Below are 6,121 nucleotides of genomic sequence, written 5' to 3' on the forward strand. Positions count from 1 at the left end.
TGCTTTTATGTTAATAGGTGTAACTATTTCTGAAAAAGGTGCAATGAAAATTATTGAAGGGTCAGTATACACACACACACACACACACACACACACACACACATTTACATTCTATTGCATTAGTTATTGTCCATTATGCCACATGGTTTAATTAGCATGTCCTTATAATACAGGTCTTCTATAGTTTGGATTTTGAATGTCCCCCAAAAGCTCACATGTTGAAGGTTTGCTTAATCCTTACCCCTAGCACTACTGGAAGGGGTGGAACCTTTAGAAGGTGAGGTCTAGTGGAAGGAGGTTAGGTCACTGGGGGCATGACTTTGAAGAAGATATTGGGACCCTGGTCATTTCCTGTCCCTGCTTCCTTACTACCATATGGTGAGCAGCTTTGTTCCATCAAGTACTCCAGACCATGATGTACTGCTTTGCTGCAAACCTAAGAGCTAATAACCAAAAGGTAATCTTGGAATGAAACCTCCAAAGCTGTGAGCCAAAAATAAATGTATCCTTCTTATATATAAAGAAGGATACATCCTCAACCCTTTTTATTTTTTATTTTGAGACAGGGCCTCCCTAAATTGCTGAAGGTGGCTTTGAACTTGCAATGCTCCTATATCAGCCTCCTGAGTTGCTGGGATTATAGGTGTGCAACTCTGGGCTCAGCAAATCCTTTCTTCTTCTCCTCCTCCTTCTTCTTCTTCTTTTAAACAAACATCTAATGTTTATTATTAAATTAGTATATTTGAAGGCATTTTCCTGATATCGGTCCCTCACCACTACCCACAAACCCCCAACACACAAAGGGAGTTCACACCACCTTTGCATTAGAATCTTGCAACTAAGCATTAGATGGTAGGTTTATAAATGGGAGCATAGTTGCAAATATATCAGACAAGAGTTCTTACAGCTGCAGCCTTATTTTTAATTAAAGTGTTTGAATGATGAAGGAAATCCAGCAAGGTCAAGGCCTAGAGGGCAGACTGGACCTATTGGCTATGTTGTATTGAAACAAACATCTTTTAAAGCAAAACTAGGCAAATGCTCTATGGAAAAAGGTGCTACTGGCACTCAATTTTGACTTTCAGAAGTGCAGCAATGTGTTCCAGAACAGCTCAATCCCTAAAAGATGAAGTTCAAAATCTTTGGTGGGCCAGGTGTCAAGCCACTGAAACGGCAAGTCTGGATGGCTTGAGAATTTCATTTCTCTAGCCCAGAGCATATTAATGTTAAGAATGGCATAAGTAATCAAGCACTCTGCACAGTGTCCAGGTGAAAACCATGCAATCGGCAATAGTGTGCTCAAGTTTCAGCCATGAATATGAACTACACAACAAGACATATTAAAAAGATAATTCAAAGACTAATTGCATTACAGTAACTCAACAGGGTCTTAAATTTCCTTAATGCTTAAGAACATGTGTAAAGGACAAAACAAAAATAAAAATGGTAGTAATATTTAAAAAAAAATAGGTGTGGGAAAAACAGTAGGTGTTGAAAGACCTAAAGACTGCTTATAGAATTCACGAGATGCCATTTACACTTTTTAAAAGTTAAGAGTCTCATAATCAAGTGTGCAGGAAAAGTCACACTGAGATTTATGGTAAGTTAAGTGAATTAAAGTGCACATAACAAATACATAAGGTGGCAAAAACGGAAGTAATACAGAACTTAAAAACTTTAGTGGTGGATATTTTGCAACAGTTATACCTTGAAAAGACTTATAATCTAACTTCCCAGAAGGGTAAAGAAAAAGAAAGAACTTAAACACTGACCATATACTCTGTTAAACACACACACACACACACACACACACCAAAAAACAAAAGTCAGGAACAAAACAAAATCATCCTGCCACTAATCTCCAGCATTATCTTCAGAATGCAGTCTCTCTACCTTCTACAAAAGAACAGGAAAATGGCTATAAACAGAGTCCAGCAGGTTCTGGCTGGCTTCTTGGCTCTTGACTCCAATAATCTCAAATAGCCTATCTAGTTTGTCCTCAGCTTGGGAAATCTCTTCAATGCCCCGCAGCTCCTCAGAGTTCAGAATGTGCAGCATGTCATCAAAGATAGGCCACAAAATAGAGGGGTCCGGGAGTACCTGCGGCAGCACTGTGTCCTTCTTTTCTTTAGTAATAAAGGAGCCGGTCCTGCTCAATGCCAAGGATCCGCTGGATGTGGAGTCACAGGGGAAAAGGTGCTCAGAATCATCCATGAAGAAGCCCTTGTTCTTGTCCACCAGGGAGGGCTCCACAGTCAGGAGAGTGGAATTCTCAAGTTTCACGTTAGGATTGGGGATGGGGCTTGTTGGGAGGGCCAGTTTGTCAGTTTCCAGCTGGGTGGTGTCTTCCATCAGCCCGAGATCTTTTCCAGGACATCATTGCACCGGTGTTGGCGCAGGGCGCTAATTAACTGCACAAGGCTGGCCTCAGGGCCCCGGATGGTCCAGTGCGCAGAGCCACGTACGCCCGTTTGTGATCCACTGTATACTCGTTGGAGAAAGCAGCCACCTCCCTCTCGCTGGCATTGCAAGGAAACTGATAGATATCCTTCCACTGGCTTCTCAATTGGGCTGCTACAAGCTTCAGGATGCCACTACCATGGCCACTGCAGTAGTAGATCCACTTCTCTGGGTTCTGAGTTTGAGTCATGGATTTCTTCAGCGCTGCTTTTTCCACAATGGCGCTGGGATCCTGCCGGGGTCCCTTTTTCAGAGTCCTGGAGCTTTTCTGGATATTACACACTACGATCACCACAAGCACCAGCAGCAGGAAAAGCACAACCATCCAGGGCAAGTGTTCATTGATGTCAAAATGCTTAGCAGGTTCTGTCTAGGATGGCCCCTCTTGGGGCCCTTGATGGGCGTGCTGGACTTCTCGCCCCCCAGTGGCCTCCATAGATGGCAGCAGCTTCAGGATGTGTTGGTGGTGGGGGCCTTGCTGGTGGCTGACTATCTGAAGCTTGGGAGTGTTTTGTACATGCCTTCCTCCCCACTGGCTGAGCTTGTGTTGTCAGGGACTGTCCCTTCTTGGATGCTACTCAGTACCTTTGGTCTAACAGAGGCAGAAGAGTTGGATTCTGTTGAGGTCATGCTTTTGGAAACAGAAGTGGAGGAAGGGACTTCATGGGATTCCATGTACTCAAGGCATGAAAAGATGGCTTGCCAGGGGAAGGCGGGGGCGTGCTGGAGGCCAGGTGCGAGACACAGACGTTGTCTGTTTCCTTGGCGCAGGCTTCATCACCATCAGGTTCTGACTCAATCTGTGTATGCTTTGCATTTCATCACACTAGAAGCACATCAGAGAAGGTACCCCGAGCGCACTGCTTATACCGGACATTCTCGTTCTCTGTCCCTTTCTTGTGCACACCCCAGCCCACAGGACACACTTTATGGGGGGGCACAGGTACCATTAGACTTGAACGTGCCAGGTGGGCAAGTGTATTCTGGGCCAGTCAAGGCAGCACAAGGTAATTGCTCGACCATTGGCCGTGGGCATGGCTGACTACAGTCATAGCATCTCTCTATGCCATTTTCATGCCTGGTAAAGGTCCCTGAAGGACAACTGCTGCAAACTCGCAGGCTTGTGTTGGTACAATGCTCAGAGACATAGGTTCCTACTGGACACTTGTCACAGCTTAGCACCTGGCCAGTGGCATGGTCAACATGGCGGTATGTGCCAGTGAGATTTGGGGCCTTCGGTCTGGCTGAGCCATGGTGGTGGTGCTAAGGAATCTAAGCAGGAGAAAGGAGCCAGTGGATCATCGTGGCTCCAATTCTTCAGACGATGCAGTTGCAATAGGCGAGGGTGGTGCTGCTGCTCGCAGAGGTCCCCAAGGCTGGCTGGGGGACGCTCACAGGGATGCCCGGGGCGTGGCTTGTGGCTCCATGGTAGCTGGAATCGGTGGACGCTATTGCCCAGCGCCATATCCACTGCCACCTCCAGGGTCGGGAGCCCATCTACCTCCAACACCCCTTGTGCACTGCGGCAGCCAGGCAGAGGAGGAAGGTGGCAAGGGAGGCACTCAGCACCTGCCAAGTGGCGCTGCCGCCCGGGCTGGGAGAAACAGCGTGGGCTGCAGCCTGGGCCTCCAGGCGCTCTCCTCAGACAGCGGCTGAGGAGAACCAGGGAGGAGGGCTGGCCCAGAGAGAGAGAAGGGACAACTTCCCATAGCAAAGCCTCCAGCCACTACGAAACACCCTCCTCCACTGCCCAGACCCGCAGGCGAGGGACTGTCCTTTCTTCTTTAAGTTAATTATTTCTGGTATTTTGTCACTTTGACAGGAAGCTACTTAACACAATATCTTTATAATTACTTTAGAATTAAGGTTCTGTCTTACTTTCTTAATCTTCAATAGCATCAATACTATTCTTGGTTGTTTGCTCTTATTATCTTATATACTTTCATAAATTCTATATAAATTTTAGAACCAGCCTGTTTAGTTACATACACATAAGCATACACACACATATACTCCCTTTTTGGATTTTGATTACAATTTGTTAAATGTGTAGATTGATTTGCTGGTGAATTGGCAAATTTATAATATTAAATTTTCTCTCATGAACATTACATCTTCATTTATTTAGATCTTTTTTTTAACATGTGCACTATTTATTGTAAAAGAAAAAAGCAATGACAATGCCAGGGGATGAGTGGCTACCATCCTCCTAGCACACAACAGCACAGTCGCAGGTGTGTCAGACGCTTGAGTTCTGGAGACATGGAGGTGCACCAGGGACAGCCGAGGCCAAACCACTTTCTAGATGTTCACCGGATCTTATACTTGTCCCACTTCTTTTCAGGGTCATAGGGCTCCCAGCGGCTGGCAGGGAAGATGTGCTTGTTCTTCTCATACCATCTCCTCAGACCACCTTTCCTGCATGAGACTCATACTTCTCCACAGTGGCATCGCTGAGTAGCTGCCATCATCATGAACATCAAAGTTAAAGAGTGGCCAACTCTTCCCACGTGCCTTGGTAATGATGAAGTCACAGAAACTGTGATGATGGGGAATGATTAAGTCCTCCTTGATGTACATGAGCTGCCCCACCCCTGCTGACCTGAGCTCACTGAAGTCTTCACGCAGGATCTCAAGTGCCTTCTGGAGGAAATGCTGCATGGTATTGCCCTTTTTCATTTTGACTGTATGCTGGTGCCCAGAGCCAGCCCAGTAACTGAAGGTGATTTCAATCTCTTCAATCTTAATCTTCTCCTGCTTGCCTTCCCACTCCTGCCGCACCTCTTCCCAGAGAAGATTTTCCTCCTCCTCCCTGTCTTGGTCAGGCAAGAAGCTGGTGTCCACATCTGGGTTCCACATTTTCCTTCTCTTTGTGGTGATCTCTTTCCTTTACAGCTCCTCCTCATGCATGGACACCTTCTCCTCCTCTTCGCCTCCCTCCTCTTCTTCCTCCAAGGTGAAGGGCAGGCTACAGATCTTCCTCTTGGCCTCCTTCTTGCACTCTTTTCTCGCAGCTTCTCCAGCTTTAGCTGCAGCTCCTTTGACTGCTCTTTCTTGGCCAGCTGCTTCTCCTGCTCCTTCACCAGTGCTTCCTGTTTCACTTTCATGTCATTCAGGGTCAAAAGACCCATGGTGCTGGACTTGAGCTCTGCCTCCACAGCATCATAGTGTGCAGAGAACTTCTTGTCAATGTTGGATTTCATTATGTTCTTCTCTGCAACCCACTGCTTCCTCTGCTCCATCTGCTCCTGCTCCTCTTCCCATTTCCTCATCAGATTTTTGGCACATCCTGCCTCACTTGGGGCGCCCTTGTACTGAGCCGTGGTGGTGTCGGCAACAACTGTGACAGCAGCCCTGCTAAATCCTAGATTTTTTTTAACAGAAGGGATCAATACTGAAAAATGTCCATTGGGAGATTTCTCAGTGAAAGCAGTTTCAGCAGTGTGACAAAGGACTACATCAGACTGCAGAGGGCTATTGAAAGAAAGGGAGGTGAGGAGGTGAGGTCTGTTATTGTGGTTTATTGATTTAGGAATATGAGATAAAGAAAGAGAACAATTGAGCAAGTCTAAATGTTATTTATTTTTTTGAGGATAGGTGAGCTTTGAGGAAGAATATCTGTCAGAGAAGGACATGTTGCATGTGATGTAGAGAGAGAGGA

The 6,121-nt window shown here is 46.1% G+C and overlaps 2 pseudogenes; both read right to left on the reverse strand.

Annotated features, from left to right (window-relative positions):
* Positions 1 to 1,896: 1,896 nt before the first annotated feature.
* Positions 1,897 to 3,957, reverse strand: LOC114083516 (tumor necrosis factor receptor superfamily member 21 pseudogene; annotated as a pseudogene).
* An 812-nt stretch (positions 3,958 to 4,769) lies between these two features.
* On the reverse strand, positions 4,770 to 5,567 carry LOC114083515 (protein FAM50A pseudogene; annotated as a pseudogene).
* Between the last annotated feature and the right edge of the window lie 554 nt (positions 5,568 to 6,121).

The sequence above is a fragment of the Marmota flaviventris genome, chromosome 10, assembly GCF_047511675.1.
Source record: "Marmota flaviventris isolate mMarFla1 chromosome 10, mMarFla1.hap1, whole genome shotgun sequence".
Taxonomy (NCBI): Eukaryota; Metazoa; Chordata; class Mammalia; order Rodentia; family Sciuridae; genus Marmota; species Marmota flaviventris.